The 18695-nt window shown below is 35.7% G+C and overlaps 1 protein-coding gene across 33 annotated transcripts in view; it reads right to left on the bottom strand.

Moving 5' to 3' along the window:
- Positions 1–18695, bottom strand: part of TENM3 (teneurin transmembrane protein 3) — a 1314794-nt gene that overhangs the window by 1125338 nt on the left and 170761 nt on the right. For all 33 annotated transcript variants that reach the window (XM_064652558.1, XM_064652559.1, XM_064652557.1 and 30 more), the window contains exon 3: positions 3902–3954. The gene's annotated coding sequence lies outside the window, so the exon portion shown is untranslated. The remainder of the gene's footprint in view (positions 1–3901; positions 3955–18695) is intronic.

The following is an 18695-nucleotide window of genomic DNA, read 5'->3' as shown; positions in this document are numbered from 1 at the left end:
GGTTTACTGTGCCTGGAATTTCAATTCAACAGGACAGGAAGAAATTATTGATGCCCAGTATAACTCTCTCCTCATGAATATGGTTCTCACTAGATGGAAGGTAAGAATTTACGTTTGCGTGGACATTTGATTCTGCTAACATTATTGGTAATATATCATATTCTCCTTACAAAGGAATATATAAAAAAGGATTGTTTCTTGTAATATTTTAAAAACATGAGAGATACTAATAAAACTTGCCAGGGTCTGGATACAGTCAGTTATCGGATTCTGGAGTACAGTAAGTAGAATGCATATTAAATGTGCCCTTCAGGGAAAAATCACCTATTACATTTTTAAAAAGGTAACTTCAGTTCTATATACCAAAGAAAGAAACAAGAACAAGGCTTAGTAATCTGAAGCACTAAGCAGCATTAATCCTAAACCCTTAAAGGATTAGAAATCCTGACACTTCACTACCATTTTCACTATACCCTAGGATTTCCTGATGACTAACTATAGGTAAATGTCTGCTCCATCCATTCTTGACTGTGGATCTAATTCAGAGGCGCTTAACCCTTTTTGTGCACTATAAAAGGAATGTAGGTACCTACAGCTGGTTCTGAATATCAGGCCTTGCAATGCCTAAGTGTGTTCATGTATCTTGCCCAAAGTCATTTTGTCTGCTAGATGACATCATCTCCTAAGTCACATTGATTTTTCTTGAAACTAGGTTCCCAAATCACTTCAGTCATTTGAAAATCACTATGTATGTCTGTCAAGAGATTCTCTGGACTCTACCTCTTTTTCATTATAACAGCTATTTCTGTTTTAAAGAAAGAGAATTAGTCACATAGCTGAAAATGGTAGTGGTGGGAACCGTATCATTTTTTTCATCTTTTTCTCCTATTAGAAACATACCTGCTTGGCAAATGAGGTTTTAAACAAAATGGATGATACATGCTTGAATTCATAATTCTTCCTAATGCATAGGCAGTAAGTAAAAAGTAACTGAAATGCTCTAGTACTTAAAATATGTGCCTTTAAGGAGAAAAAAATTTAGGCATAAGCCATGTCATAAATAAATACTTAGCATACGTGCCCTCAAGGCACTTCTGTCACAGTTTACTAGGAAGAGCAATATTCAAAGTGTTCAATATAGAGAGGATTTACCTAAAACAGAACACATTTGATTGCTCAATTGTGCTACAGCAAATAGTACTTATTTTTATTTTTTATTTTTTTACTGAAATTCAGAACAAAAAAAATCTCCACTAGGTTTTTTTGGGTTTTTTGAAAGGTGAAAAAACCTCTTCAAAACTGTTTTATGTATTGAAATGGCTACAAGCTGCCTCACTATAGTAATGGAATTCAGAAATATAGAGAGTTATCTTCTTTGGAAATAATTGCTCTCAGTATTAAAATAGCATCCCTGAAATAATTCACTGCAATGAAATTTAATCATTTTGCTTTAAAATATCCCTAAAACTTCACATGCTCCCGAATTTTAGAAATTAGGGGAAAAAATCACAGTGCTATAACCACCTTTACAAGATACAGTCTGCCCATTCTTGCATTCCACGCATTTATTAGATGATATAAAAGAGAATGAGGTGATACTTACCCTTTTCTGTCCCTGTCTTTAGTTTGTAACACCGCTGTCAATACTAGAAGTGCTCAAGAAAGCAGATTGAGCACAAGATAGTGTTTAACTCTCTTTTAAGCATCTCATGTCAGCCTTAAAAGACTCTATTCCTTTTATCTCTTGTCCTCATTTCCTATCATGTACGTGTTGTATACATGTGTTCATTGTATTTGTGTGGGGAAATACACCTATATGTGTCAAAACTTGATGGAATAAACTCCTTTTCATCTGAAAGAATGGAAACTCACAGAAAGAGTATTCACTAAAAGTATACCCTAAAATAAACCCCATACTTGGGAATTAATGTTATGTACAAATTAAAGTCATGACTTAGATATACAGAGTAGTGAGAATTGATGGCCATTTTTCTATCCCAATTAGAATAATTTATAATATGCAGTACATCCTGTCAGATACAATGTGCTGACATCTTTACGTGAAAGGACAAAAAGAGTAATACATAACAATAAACTCCCAGGACAGCATCAATTAACACTGCCAGACTAAGCAGTTCTTCTTACTTATCTTACTAGAGTGGCTTATTTAATAAACAAAACAAGACTTCTCAAGAGAATTGTAATGTCATTAGTTTTATTCTTCCCTTAACCTCCTATGCTGAATAGGGCTTTTTTTTTCATAGTTAGATGTACCTGTCAGAAATGTGACATGTATTTGTATTTTCTCATCCTCATACTTTATGTCCTTCAGTGATGAGTCTCCTGGGCACCTGCAGTAGCACTCAGATAGGACCTTGGACTACGGAACCCTCTCTTTTCCCTCCTTTGTCCTTTTTTTTTTTTTTAACTATGCTTTCTCTTTTTTTTTTTTTGCTGTTCCATATTTTTCATCACTAATGTTTTTTTTTCCTACTTTTATTGAAATATTTTCACTTAGGAAATACTATTTAAATCATGGCATGATAAAGTCTATCTGAGGCACTTGGGAAAGTAACAAATTACACCAATTATATTTCTATATAAAGACAAAATCTGAAAAGAAAAAGTGAAAAATGGAACAAACTTGGCAACACATATTCATGCACAAAAAGCATCTGCCATTTTATAATATTATTTCCTTCATTATTTCCAAAGTATAATAGACTACTGAAAATTTGGAGATTTTTGATGAATCTAAGCATTGCAGGTGTATTGGAAGAATACAAAGAGGGGTTGGGTAGCCCACTGAGGCATAATGAGAATGGCTTCTCATGTCTCACAAGGCTCTGGGATTTCAATTAAGAAGAAAAAATTAATTTCTAAATGATTTTTTCAAAGAAAGTCTAAAGAAACCAATAAAAAATTAATAAGAATACCAAAGCCAGAATAGCGAATGGCTGAATATTTCAGGCATTCCTAAGACTTCTTTCTGGGAACACAGTATCTTCTGAGATGAGCCTCTGACTTTTCCTCTCAGCTTAGATACTCCATCTACTTGTTTTTGTCCCATAAAAGTCCAGTACTCAGATGACATCTGGCACAATCCCCAAAAGCTTGTGGAATTTTTCTCAGAATTTCTCCCTCTCCTCCATTAATATCAGTAATTCATAAGCTATGTTTTGGGAGGCCAAACTAATTATGGGACTTTGTTTTTTAAGGGAATGTAGAAAAGTATGGCTAAATATTAATTCATACAGGGTCTCCTCTCCCTGTCAGTATATGCATTAAAGCATATGCATATATGATGTGACAGACTCTCAAAGTACCCAGTGTTTTAAAGTAAAGTAGGCACAGATACGACGACTGGAACAATAAATTACTGCTCTTGTTTTTTTTCTGGTTACTAAATCCAAGTTTAGGGCAGACCACAATGTCCTTGTCATCGTCTCTAACTTGATGACTTAAAAATAACAATTTTAGTGAAACCTTGTCTCCTGTTACCTGTGTCCTTGAGAGACAAGAATATTTTCTATAAGGGTGGACAGAACAGTTTAAAAGTCAACTATTGCTACGGGAGACGTATTCTTTTAATTTTGCACAAAGAAAAATACAGTAAAAATGCTACAAGCTTTTAATATTTTATTTTCATACATTAATCCTTTTTTTCTGCAGTTATCAAATTAATTAAGCTTATCCTTTCAAACAAAAGTAAAGTGAAAATTTGTCTTTTATACATATACAGCTTCACAAATAGGAAGTCAAAGTCTATGTCAATTAATGTCATCTGTAATTCTCTGTTATCAGCCAGATAGTCAGAAAGAATTAATTCTCCATTTTCTCTTCTAAATCATAAAACAGAAGGAATGATCATCTGAAGTATTATTTTTAAGGAGGTCCTTACCTTTGAAGTCTTTTGCAGTTCCTTTTGGCAATCTGTTGAAATGGAATATTTACCTGTTCAAAGATAAGGTATTATTAGTGATATCTCAGAAGGCACATCCAAAGTAAACCCCATTCATTAGTTAGTTTAATATATATAGATTAATCTTAATTATGTTCCCGTCTGTGTATTTCTATGATCCTCATCAAGGAAATTGCAGGGTTCATGAAATGCGATATGCTCTTAGAATTGCCAAAAGGTTAAAAGAAATTATGCTCAATGTGATTCGGGTAGCTCCTAAATGCTGACCTCCCACTTATTTTTGCATTTATGGGCAAAATACCTTTATTAGTCTAAACATACTTATTCTATGTGGTAGCTACAGAATTTTCAACAATATCTGGAATCCAACTAACTATGCCTACAGAGAATTTTGTAGTCCACCATTTTCTTGTATCTTGTTCCTTTCTTGTTTAGCACTTCCAGTTTAAGTTTCAATGGGTCAGGACCACTTTTTATTTCTCCAATTGAACAATGTCTTGCAAAACAGAATTCTGTCTCAGAGGTGTTATGACACTAAATACATAAAAATAAATACTGTACACAACTTGGCATATTGTAGTGTTGTATGGAACACACAAAGACTTAAAAAAAATTACTAATAGTTCATATTTCCTATTTACTGATTTATTTTCAAAAGTTCATTGAATTTTCTGAATCAAATAAGTTACCTTAACTTACAGACTTGGGAAACAAAGAAACAAATCTGTTTCCACAGCTCTAGGACAAAAATCAACTTACTTCCCATTCTTTTCATTAATTCAATAATCACAGAATACATATTCTACTTCTTAGAAATCTTGCCTTATTTCCTGTTAGGTTGTGGCATTTGGAGGCATATCCCAGTAGAGTGGTAGTCTCATAAATGCAGCTCTCTGATAAGAGCACATAAAATTTACTGTCTCACTTCAGTGCATCTGTTGGTTTTCATTTATTTTCATCACTTTAAAAGTACTGAAATGCTAACTGAAACTTTCCTTTTGCCTTCAATGGGAAAACAGGAAATAATATCCCCAATAATACTCTCAGTACTGTGAATGTATTTCAGAATGAAGACTTTCTATCATACCTCACTAAACATCCAGGAACTCAGGTATCCCTATGGGTGAAAGATAATCTGTTTTGCTTAATGGCAGTTTGTGGAAAGATGGCTAGGGGTAAAATTAGAGGAAACTGAGAAGTTATATTCACATCCTAACAGAAGCTTTAATGGTACAGAAATCATAGCTGTTAATCCCTGGATAGAGCGCGGTTGGCAGCTCCATGATGATTTCCCATATAACAGTAAGCACCTGCTATAGTGGATGGAATGGATGATGGAGTGGAGATACCATGGCCAGATTTTGTAAAAATCCTTTCAGGGAGGGGAACTCAATGGTACTCTGCAGCTGATAAACTGCCAGCACCTGTCAACCACGGGAAATAGGAGATGTACCGCTGCTGAGCCAACAACTATGGTGAAATAGCCCTCGTCAGACGAATTTAGTTCATTAAATACTAACTGTAACATTATTAATGCACACCTCTATCCCCAAGTTACCAGCCTCCATAGTACGACCACCTCCCACTGGGCATGTATCCTATATTTATTTGACTGTATCTTTAAAAGCTAAGCAAGAGAATCTTACACCAATCAGTACCAAAGGTATGTATGTCTCAAGTCACTCAAGCTCCACCTAAACATAAAGAAATAGTATAAAAGTAAGTCAATAATGGGGGAAAAGTGACGGAAGACTCCATCATAACTTCTGGTATCAGCGGATGGGCTGAACCTGTCTTTTCTCCCACGGGTACGTCTTTGGGTAAGAACTGTGCTCTATGCACACTGAATACTTTTATTGAGTACTAGAGCTTGTCTGTGTATTGCTTTGAATATGTTTTTGCAGTCAGATACTATCACTAGCAACCCTCAAATCTTAATCTGTCACAATATTCTATTAATGAAGAGTGTTATTCTGTAAACTGTCAGTGTGTTTTTCATGGGCACTGGCAGCCGCTGGCAGTGGATAACACTCTCGAATAAAGTGGAAAGATCTACTGAGGGGTCTCCCTTATGCTGTTGGCATGTTTCTTAGAACAAGTCAGTTGAACTACCCTCTGATCCAGCAGGACTGTTCAGTGAGTGGTCCCCATAACGGGACACTGACAAACTGGTTGGGCACAAGGATCTTGGCTTTCCTGGGATGGGGACAGACAAATAAAACACTAAAGGACCATAAAAATCATCTAGTTCCAATTCCCCAGCCTTGGGCAGGGACACCTTTCCCTAGACCAGGTTGCTCAGAGCTCCATCCAACCTAGCCTTGAACACCTCCAAGGATGGGGCATCTACAATTTCTCTGGGCAACCTGTTCCAGTGCCTTAAGCGCCCTCACAGGAAATATCTAATCTAAATGTACTCTCTTTCTCTTTGAATCCATTCCTCCTAGTCCTGTCACTATGTGCTCCTGTAAAAGTCCTTCTCTTTCTTATAGGCTCCCTTCAGGTACTGAATCAATTTGTATTCATTTTATTGCATTTTAAATTCTCTTTAACTTTGAATCATTTAGGAAAGTGGCAACATATCCTGACTTACCCACCTATCCTGAATCCCTAACACATACCTATTCTTGTATTTAATTTTATTAGTAATCAAAGTAATAAAAACAGAATCATTATATTAAATTTTTAGCTTCTCAAATAATCCTTTATAATTTTGATCAATATTAGTACTAGTTCTTTTATACTTATCGTGAAATTAAGTAGGAAAATCTAAGTGACTCATAACTAATCAGTATCAACCTGTTTCAGCAGCTGCCAACAGAAAATCCTTTTCTGATATAGCCCATGCTAACCACTAGACTGAAAAGTATGAAAAAATATATATGTAATTTTAGCTCTTATTTAAAGCTTTTCTCTGCTTTTGCATAAGCTTTTAAATTTTTCTGTCTTCAATTTTCTGTTATAAATGAAAAATGTATGTAACATATTATTCTAAACATGATTACTTCTATAATATGTTTTAAAAATAAAAAGTAAAATTAATAGTAATAGGACATATTATTATGACCTGTAATCATAAGCATAATTTTTAGGCTCAGCAGAAGATCACTCATTTTCAAAGTCCAGCAAGTTTTTTAATATCTGGAATGATCTTACTATCTCTCTAAAGCAAAAATTGTCAAAGAAGTACAACAGTAGTTGCAAAAAGAATTTTACAATCATGAGATAATACACATGAATATAAATAATATTTCTAAATATTGTCTTCCTAAGGAAAAAAACCCACAGAATGCATATGTTCCAGTCAGGAGGAAAGAAGAGGAATTCCTTAGGCTATTCCCCAGAACTATCACAGTTGTTCTGCTCTTACACAGCCTTACTAGAGCAGCCAGTCTAGTCAAAATATCTTTTTTATTCTTGGACTATCTCAGTTTCTGCAGACAATTTATTTCTTTTAAAAGAAAAGAATTGTCTTGGTTTTGTTTTGTTGTTGTTGTTTGGTTTTTTGTTTTTGTTTTTTTTTGTTGTTGTTGTTGTTTTCTGTGTGTGTGTGTGTGCAGTTTTTGTTATTTGCTTGTTTTTAATACATTTTCTAAAATGCAGTGAGCAGAGGAGAAAAGCTTTGTAGCTCTTTTCTTTGACTTTCTAAATAATGGATCTTACCTGATCTGTTAGGATCAAAAGTATATATCTCTCCTGTGACCCTCAAGAGTTCTATGGTAATTTGCTTTGCATATACTGAAACTGTAAAATAATTCCTACTCATTCCTTTGCCTGCCTCATTACAGCCAATATATGTGTGTAAGTGTTCACACACACTGAGTGACACATGGTGGCATACAGATGAAACAAGCAGAGTGTTCTTAAAAATTCAAAGTTTACACAATAGCATACAACACATTTAAAGATGATGAGAGTTAAATAATTGTCAATAATTTAAAACAAATACAGTTTACCTTCATAAAAATTTTAAAGAAATTTAGATCTTGACAACCAGTCACCTTTATTTTTTTTGAGAAGATTAGAAATAAAATTGATAATAGGAGTACAAGCACCATAATTTGGATTTACATAAAGCCTTTGATAGTGTCTCAAATGATAGTCATCATCTTAAACTGAAAGCAGGAAAGATTCAGGTTAAACATGGGAACAGATAAAGAACTGATTAAAGTAAAGTGATTAGAAAGTAAAGTGTTGAAAAGGGCCACAGGGGAGTCAGTTCTTAGATCTTCATTGCTTCTAATCTACATAAATTACCCAGACAGAGAAACTAGCTGTAGAATTGCCAAACGCACTGATGACTTACGACTGAAATGAAGTAGCAAGTGGAAAGCAACAGAATTAAATGATAATTCCCCTTGGAAAATGGTTTACATATTAAATGGAAAACAAAATTTAAGAATGATAAATACAACATACAAAGCATTCCCTGTTTTTCCTTAGAGAAGCACAAGAAGCGCACTCGTAAATATTATACAAACTTAAGGGAACCTTTCTGAACCTGTCTAGATTATTGAAAAACTAAGAAACTAGGAAGAAACTCCTGTATACTGCAGCTCTAGAGAGGGGCTATAATTTCTAGAGGGGAAGCTATAATTTCAGAACAAAACGTGATCATAACCTTTGCAGTGGTACAACAATAACTAATATTCAATTCCTTTCTTTTTGCACTCTCAAAGCAAACACAAAAAAGGCACCCACCTTGCACCTGCCCTGACCCCCTGTGTCCCCCAACATTACGAAAAATTTCCAGTAAGGAAAAATGAAACATTTCACAATGAAAAATAACCCTTCTGCACATAATTATGGGTGGGGGGGTTGTGTTTGGTTTTGATTTTTTGTTTGGTTGTGTAGTGGGTTTCTGTGGCTAGGTTTTGGTAGTGGAGGAAGCTATAGTGGTGGCTTCTGTTAGAAGCTGCCAGAAGCTTCCCCTGTCAGGTGGAGCCAATGCCAGCTGGCTCCAGGATGGGCTTCTGGCTGCTGGCCAAGGTCAAGCCAATTGGGGGTGATAGTAATGCCTCTGTGATAACACATTTAAGAACAGAAAGTTTTTGTGCAGAGGAAAATTCCAGCCAGGGAAAGGAGGAGTAAGAACATGTAGACACCAAGGTCAGTGCAGAAGGAGGGGCAGGAGGTGCTCCAGGCTCCAGAGCAGAGGCCCCTGCAGCCCGTGGTGCAGACCATGGTGGAGCAGCTGTACCCCTGCAGCCCATGGAGGACCATCAAGGTGCAGTGACCCACCTGCAGCCCATGGAGGAGCCCAGGCTGGAGCAGGCAGATATCTGAAAGAGGCTGTGACCCTGTGGGAGGCTCAAGATGGAGCAGCGTCCTGCTGGAGACCTGCAGCCTGTGGAGGGAGGAGGCCATGCTGAAGGAGGTTTTTCCCAGGTAGGACTTACGGCCCTGTGGGGGACCCACCTTGGTACAGCTCATTCATGAAGGACTGCACCCCATGGAGAAGTGAGCCATAGGACAGCAGTTTTGTGAAGAACTGTTGCCTGTGGGATGGATTCACACTGGAGAGGTTTGTGGAGGACCATTTCTCATGGGAGGGACTCCACGGGAGCAGGGGAAGGACTCCTCTTCCTGAGCAGTGGCAGAAAGAACAACTGACCATAACCCCCATTCCCTGTCTCCCTGCACTGCTGGGGTGGGGGAGGAGGTGGAACTTGGAAAGAAGGAGGGGTGTGGGGAAGGTGTTTTTAAGATTATTTTATTTCTCACTCTTTTGCTCTGATCCTGTTAGTAATAAATGTAAGTACTATCCCCACTTCGAGTCTGTTCTGCCCATGATGGTGATCAGTAAGTGACCTCTCCCAGCTCTATCTCAACTCACGAATCCTTCGCTGTTTCTTTTTCCTCTCCTCTATCCAGTTGCAGAGGGGAGTGAGGGAGCAGCTTTAATGGATACCTGGCATCCAGTGAGGGTCAACCCAATACAGGTGGGTTTTGGCTTAGTTTGGTTTGGGTTTTTTATTCTTGCAACACAAGAATAACAAGTAAAGTAAAGTAGTATAGAACAAGTACACAGTAAAGTAGTATAGAAATGTTGAGGATCAGACTTACAGGAAAACATCTATCTATACATTACTGATATAATAAATATAACCTAGTCAAGATGCATAAACACTGAAGCAATTAGAAAATACATGTTAGAGATGATGAATGAATCTCACAGGAAGTCAAGTATGGTGATGCTCACTGTCATTGTAATTTGACTCATGCACTACACTATAAAAATAATGTTGTAATTATGTTACTTATATCCTTCTGAAGCCTTTGAAATTGCTACTCGTATGATAGAAACATAGGACAATGAAGAAAATATTAGTTCAAAAACCTAAGTATATGGGTCATTACATTTTACTATTTTTTTCTGTAACTGATATTCTAATCTTGACTCAGTATCATATCTTGCCTCCATCCATGTTTCCCTCTGAAAGTCATAGTATTTGATCTTAGTTTGTATAGAGAATTGTCAGAAAAAAAAAATTGACTGCAACAGAAATGGCCACACTCAAAGAAATAAACAATTAAAATAGGAAGAAAAATTATGTGTAATACAGCTACCTAATTACATGTACATATGGTCCTTGAGACAGCTGCATAAACACAATGGAAGCATAAGGGTTTATAGTGTTGATGAAATTGCATTCCTGTGTCCATTTGAATGGTAGCTGAAGTGGCAATTTTAAGTCCAGCACCTGCAAACTATTTTTGTACACTACACATAAGAAATTATGATCAAGAGATGTTTGTATCAGGGCATACAACTATGAATTGGGGGATATGAATTTGCATGTAGGGAGAAATGAAGAGAAATGAAGAGAAGGAAATTTATATCGTCACACATATAGTTTTTCAGTATTTGGGTATTGAATTTAATATCTCTCAGTGCCCACCATTTTAGAAATACTTGTAGTTTGATAGACAACTTGATATCAAATACAGAAGGTTTCTCTATTTAATATTCCATTGCTAATACTTGTTTTGCTTTTTAAAGGTCATTAATGTTTTTGACTACATTAATTTGAAAGCTGCCTGAATAACACAGAAAATTGATGTAAAATGAACATCTGTGTAAGTTGACAACACACAAAATTGTTGTGGTCTTCAGAGATGACTCTTCCTGGCTGTTTTCCCCATTGATCAGTTCAGCGTATCAGGAGAAAAGAGCCCAAATAGAAATTCACAATTATTTTTTATGTTCTAGGAAACAGAAAAATTTTGGCCATTTTTCCTTTGCTTTTATCAGTGGCAATCTCCACAATCTCCAGCAACCAGACAGCTTCCTGGAGAACACTAGGGACTGCTAAGATTAGAAAAGCAAGTTGGTTCATTCCTTTTTGTACTTATGCTAAGTATAAGAAACAAACAGTATGGTCTGATAACAAATGGCATATTAAATTTTATGAATCTAGTCTAGCATTTGTAACTCTTTAAGAAGCTAAGCACTGAAGAATTCTCTCTTTATTTTGAATTTGGCCCAGTGATAAAAACTTCATCCACAGACATAATTCTTTAAAGAAAAAATTAGACAACCTTGTAAGACCATCAAAACCAAGATGCTCTCATAAGATCATCTAGTGATATTCCCGGTCTTCAAGACAAAAGCAGAGAATTGCTTTAAAGAAACAAGGTTAAATGTAAAACCTATGTGTACAAAGCTCCTAGGGAAAGAACTTTTTAATGGAATCCCAAGTTGCAAGTCTGGGCATTTCCCTTAACATACATTTGGAATATTGGGAAGACAGTGTATACTTTAAACTCACATAACTTCATAGTTGGGCTGGTTATAGTACATGGATTTATGATATTGTAAAAGTCTAGCTACTTAGAAGTGCCATATGTTTTAAGAAAATAATATAGCATCATAGTACTGCACATAATTGTGTGGTTAATAGTTACCTTATGTTAGAGAGGACAACCTATGTACATACTATTATAATTAGGGTCAGTTAGACAGGTGAGTCTAGACTGACATCTACTCCATGTGTAACAATCAGAAATATTCCCTTAGCATTTATTTTGTGATCTGTTAAAGTAATGCATTTGTTCTTTGTTTCACCCTTCTTGGTTTTGTTTTTGGTTTGGTTTTTTTTGTTTGTTTGTTTGTGTTTTTGTTTTTGTTTTGTTTGTTTTTTATTTTATTTTCTTATTAATTTTTTAAGTGTATATGACCATTTACTAATGAAGACTGGATGGTCAGCTTTTATAGGCAGACTACCACATTGCTTTTGGGATTTTATACTTAATAGGAGTTGAAGGTCCTTAACAAAAACAAAAGATAGCATCTTCTGTCATCACTTGGTATCTGTTCATAAACCAGGATTATGTTCTTATTATGCTTCTACATTCTAATTACGATCTTATGATTCCTGAAAAATAAAGCTCTTTTATTCCAAACTCTTATAACGTAAGAACCATGAGTTACCTGAGTAATGTACTGACAAAAAAAAGTGTAAGCAAATCTCCTGAGAGTGACATAGCAAGCGTTTGCATTTGGCTCTTGTATACTTGAAAATAATATAAATTCATTGACTTATGTTAGATGAAATATTAAAGAGTATTGAGGTGTATGAGTGCATTATTATTTGCATCTTGGTACTTTGTTTCCCAGCAGTTAATTGTGATGAGGAGGCATCATTTAGAACTTGATATGTAATTGAATAACTCTATTCAAATACAAGAGTGCTAGAAACATCTTTGTCAGCAGCTGTTTCCTGACTCTTATGCACACATTTTATATGAAGACTGATGTTAAATTTCCCACAAAAATTAAACTTTACTGTGAATTTAGCTATACCAAAATGCAACAGTCTTGAAGGGCTTCAGAGAAAGCACCTTAAGTGCTTCAGAAGCCAATCTGGAAGCCATTTGGAAGCCAATCCTGTCACACAAAATCCATGAAAACCCATGACTGGCAACTGAGTAATAACAAAAACAGATCATAAATAGAACTGATAGGTACTGTATGCTTTCAAAAAACTGTGTGAGACAGGAATTACAAGAGAGATACAACAAAGACACATCAACCAACCCAAGCTGCTACTTCAGTACTGCAAACAAAGAAAAGCCTCTTTCTCCAGTGCAAGGAGATATCCAAAGCACAGAACAGTTGAATAAACTGATCTTTTATTGTAGGCAAGTTCTTGGTAAAACCAGAGCTTTAAGAATTATAAACTGCTGTGAGTGATTACTGTTGCCTTTCAAGCTGACAAATAAAAAAGGAATTCTTTGTTAGCATCAGCAAAATATTTATATCCACTGATTTTGAATGTTGAACTCAGAAATGTCACTATTTCTCCCTTAAAATTGCCATTTTTATCTCTTTGGCTGAAATAAACATATAAAGATAAAATACTTCTAGAAGTATTTGGCTTCTGTGATCATTAGCCTCTGTGTATTAAATTGAATATTTTTTAATCTGAAATTCTTTTCAGATTAATTAAACCTAACATCTCACAATTTTCTTAATGTTTCTCAAATTACACCTTAGAAACAGTAATTGAATAGTCGTGAAAATCACTATAGGAAAAAAAGTGTCATGTATTATCCATGTATACACATGGATGGTAATCTCCAATGATGAACAATTTGAAGAACTAAAGCTTAAATGTACTGTGAGAAAACCAAAGCACAAAACAAAGACTTTTAGAGCAGTTCATTTCAAGACACACTTGGTCATCTCTTACAGATCTTATTGTTTAAATGCATTTCTTTTGAGCTGGCATTAAAATAAAATTCAACTGAACAAATTTATTATTATTTATTATTATTTTTATTATTTTTTCTTAATTTTTATTATTTATTAATTACAGTAATGTATTACCAGGATAACAAAATGGCCATACAGAATTAAGTGAAGTAACACACATTAAAAACACAAATCAAACTCCCTTACATTTAAAACAGAAATTATTATTGTTCAAAGCTAGCAAAAAGGCCGATATTGTTATTTGTTCAGAGCTAGCATCAAGGCTCTAAATTTCATTGTCTATAGCTTCCTGAACTTCTCTCTGAATTTGATAAGTAGCAGAGCTCACTGCCTCAAGAGACAAATTTCTATTGCCTCAGTTCAGAAAGTATTTCAAACATTTTTCAGCATGGGAAAATCTTGAGTTTAAACATTTACCTAAAGCTATACATTTGCTTAAATACCACCCTGAATAGGGACGTATATTTAATTTCTCCACAAACTAGGAGTAACTCTAAGTTGAATCCTGCGCTAATAAAAAAAATCCAGCTCTTGTTTTTCAGTGATCCACAGAACTAACAGCCTTTGGTTTGCTAAGGTTAGGCAAGAGATGTACTGTGAGCTACAAGCATTGGCCAACCGCAACTGGCTTACTCCGCTGTGAGTTCTGCCTCAGATCACAGAACATCCACCCTCTGTATTATGAAGAATAATGAGTAAAATCCCAGGGTTTTTTTACCTAACAATTTTTTTTACCTATATCTCCTAAAAGTGACTCAGGAGAATGTAGGAAACTACGATAATAACTATATATCTGATAATAACTAGTTGTAAAGTATCATTTTAGTAAACAGCATCAACTTGTTCCTTCTAGGCCTAGAAAGTTATTCAAAAGTCTTGCCATATAGAGTATACTAAACTTACAAAACTGAAAAAAGGCTTATTTTTGCATAGCAAATACATTAAGTGAACACTAGTAGCTATGGAAACTGAAACAAGGCATAAATTTTCCTCAGAAAATAAGAAATCAAATTTACATTGCCAGATTAATTCTAAGAGTTAAAGGGTATCAAAGCATAACGCATGAATGGTTCACAACCTTATCCACAAGAATTATTGTAGTTTTATTCCTGTGAGATTTGTATTCCTTTCAAACTGCAACTAATTATAAATTGGCTGATACACCAATACTCTTAGGCTGTGTTAACATTTTGAATTTGTTTGCCCACCTTACCTTCTTTAATGCAAGTCCAGCTACTTTTAAAGAAACAAGTTTTGTCAACACTACAGTTGTAAGCTATTTTGTAATAAAGGCTATTCTGTGCACATTAATAATACTGACAAGAACAGATGGCAATTATCGCTTTTAACTATTATTTTTTTTTCTGTTGGTATTAATTACTTGTGCTTAATTTCTGTTGTTATGTCCACTGGGCACTGAGGTAAGATGCTAAAAATCTGCCCAAATACTTTCATCCCATTGACAGCAGCAGAATTCTTATTAAAATTGAAACATTACTGTCATTTTAATTAACTCATTAGGGATGCATAAAATTTCATCATTATCGATAGCTATTTTAACGCTTTTCTAATATTAAAGTGCTTTATAAAGTGAGCGGTGTTCTTGCTAAATGTATAGCTAAAACATCATCTGCTGTATTTAAAAACTAGAAACATCCATAAAATTAATTAAAATATCAGTCATATGAATCACTGGAAAATTCTCTACAGTTGCTTAGCGTGCTGAAAAATCTCTGTATTAAATCTCTTTGGGTTAAATTCCTGTCCACTGGTTGTCTAGGAAGAGTACTCTTTCTATTGTGTCTCTGGCAGAATGCTCATGTCCAAGTTAGGCAGCTAGGTGGTTCTCTTCTGCAGCAAGGGAAGAATAAAATTCCTAAACAATGTGGTCTGTAATAGCCAACACGCTTAGCAGAGAGCTGCTTAACTTTTGTCAAAAGGTAACACCAAAACCAGTCTTAAACAAACAGCCTCCAGGGCTTCTCTACAGGAGTATGTCTGCTTTCAGTTAAGCTTCATTGCCACAAGCTCTTTCAGTTCATAGTTTTCAAGCATTCAACCAATGATCTGAAGACATGTTAGGGATATTGTAGACTTTAGAGCTATTCATTCCCAAACCTCAGTAGTAACATAGAGTTTCAGTAGTGTGAAAGAAGACCCTATTTGGATCTTTCTAAAGATAGAAAAAGATACGGTGTTGATACAATTTCTTCTGAGGTTGAACAAAATGTGCTCCTGGAAGCATTGGGGAAATAATTTCCCTAGACCAGCAGGCTAAATATATGGGCAGGACAAAGAACTCAGGATATTCCAGTCACAATCAGACAGATATGGCTTGATACACCAGTGAAAACACTGGCTCCAGCTGCCTTGTATTGGGATTTTTAATAGTTCAGGCTAGGGTACAGACCAAACACACATGAAATTCGTTGAAATCCCACCTATTTGGAAAATCCATTACAAAGAAACCAACTTCAGTGCTTACTGTGAAAGGGGCAGACAGGAATCCAGTTCTCTTTGAACATTTCAAGCATTAGTTTCAGCGGATTTTGAAACAATGTTCTTTGGTCCCTTTATGTAGAAGCTTACCAACTTTAGTGTAACCCTTATTGTATCAGAGAGGAATTTATAGAGCACAATTGTAATCTCATGGCTGGTGATCATCTTGGTAATGGAGTGACAATTTCAATGGCTTTGGTGAAAGTGTAATAACTTGATGAAGTACTCATTGGAGCAATGATGGTTAGTTAAATATTTAGTTACTAAAATAAGATTTCTGCTTTACAAGGTACATACTTTAGCCTTTTGTTCACTCTTTATCTTTTTCTTAAACAAATCACCAATGGATGTTCCTAATCTAGCAAATATTTTTAATCTTATCTTGATGTGGGTATAGAATTTTTGCATTAGAGTCTTCTAATATGCCAGTTCTGGTGCTAGTTTATTAAAAAATTGAGTGTGTAAAAATTAAAACTACATTCTTAAGACTTGGTGAAAAGTTAAGATAAGACTGAAAAACAGGAAGATTAATGATTTACCTCATAGAAAAAAAAGGAGTTTTACGTAAAATTTTTTTAAACAATATTGTTAAAATAATATAATAATATTATGTGGTGAGTTGACCCTACTGGATACCAGGTGCCTACCAAAGCAACTCTACCACTCCCCTCCTCAGCTGGACAGGGGAGAGAAAATATAATGAAAGTCTCATGAACTGAGATAAGAGTAGGGAGAGACAACTCAGCAGGCACTGTCATGGGCAAAACTTACTTGACTTGGGGAAATTGGTTTAATTTTTTATCAAGAAAATCAGAATAGGGTAAGAAATAAAACCCAAATGTTAAAAAGCACCTTCTCTCCCACACCTCCTTTCTTCCCAGGCTAAACTTCACTCCCGAATTCTCTAACTTCTCACTCCTCAGGGGCACAAATGGACAGGGAATGCGGGTTGCTGTCAGTTCATCCTGTGTTGTCTCTGATACTCCTTCCTCCCTAGAGGGAGGACTCCTCACACTCTTCTCCTGCTCCAGCATAGGGTCCCACTCATGGGAGACAGTCCTCCACAAACTTCTCCAATGTGATTTCTTCCCACAGGCTTCAGTCCTTCAGGAACTGCTCCAGTGTAGGTCCCTCCAATGGGGTACAGTCTTTTAGGAACTGACTGCTCCAGTGTGGGTCACCCAGGGAGTCACAAGCCCTGCCAGAAGCCTGGTCCAGCGTGAGCTCCTCTCTGCATGGATCCACAGGTTCTGCCAGGAGATTCCCATGGGGTCATGGCCTCCACTGCTCTGGCATGGGGTTATCCACGGGCTGCAGATGGATACCTGCTCTGTTGTGCACCTCCATGGGCTGCAGGGGAATGGTCTGTCTCACCATGGTCTTCACCACAGGCTGCAGGGGAATCTCTGCTCCAGCGCCTGGAGCACCTCCTTCCACACTGAACTTCTTGTCTGCAGAACTGTTGCTTGCACATATTTTTACTCCTCTCTACAGTTGTAATTGTGCAGGTCTTTTTTCCCTTTCTTCACTCTGTTGTTGCAGAGGTGCTACCAATGTTGCTGATGGGCTCAGGCTCAGCCAGGAGCAGGTCCTTCTCAGAGCTGGTTGGCATTTGCTCCATTTAACGGAGAGGCTTCTGGCAGCTTCTTACAGAAGCCACATCTAGAGACTCCCCTGCTACCAAATACTTACCATGCAAGCCCAGTAAAATTATAGCTCACTGAAAATGCTTGGTGCCTTCTAACAAATAAAGCTAAAGAACCCAAACTAAAACTTCATGATCTTTAAAATTATTCCTGTCTCACAAGAAGGTATTTTTTTAAGCACAGAAACTCATTTTTATTCAGTGAGAATTCACAACAGGTGATACTGTTTATCATAAATGTTTCAGAAACAAGTTTAATAACCCGAATAAACATCTTGGCACTATAGCGGCAAGAACCATTTTGGAGACTTCAAATTTAAAGCAAACCTATATATAAAAAAATCCTCATTACAAATATAGTAATTCCCTCCCAACTGCTTATATTGGAACTCAAAAATGATCATCTGTTTCAACAGCTGTAGATGACCAGTTTGAACAGAAAATCAATCTTTTAAAAGGTGGAGCATATACCTGCACTTAGGAATTACAGAAATCAACTAACAGGATATTCAACACAAGAAATAAGTGAGAATAAAGTATTTATTTCAAGTGGAAACTGGTGAAAAAATTAGGTTTAAAGGCAAAAAGAATAAATAAAAATAAATAAATATATGTATATATGCACACATACATAAATAAATATAAAACCCAGCTAAAACTAAATGGGTTGTTTTTTACAGCATTTGTCAGTGGAAATTTCTTTCTTAAAATAAAATTTAAGATTATTCAAGCAAAAGGATTTCTATCATTGCAAACTATAACAGCCTAAATTATTGTTCTGCATCTAGACACATATCACATGCTTGCTTTTAATACTGTTCTTTATCTTGGAAAAAATCAGAAAACTTTAATTTCTCTCTTAACTATGTTATACAGATGCTGAGATCAGCAAATGATTCTTAAAATATATT

This window comes from Pseudopipra pipra, chromosome 4 (genome assembly GCF_036250125.1).
Source record: "Pseudopipra pipra isolate bDixPip1 chromosome 4, bDixPip1.hap1, whole genome shotgun sequence".
Taxonomy (NCBI): domain Eukaryota; kingdom Metazoa; phylum Chordata; class Aves; order Passeriformes; family Pipridae; genus Pseudopipra; species Pseudopipra pipra.
This window is presented reverse-complemented; position numbering and strand designations above follow the sequence as displayed.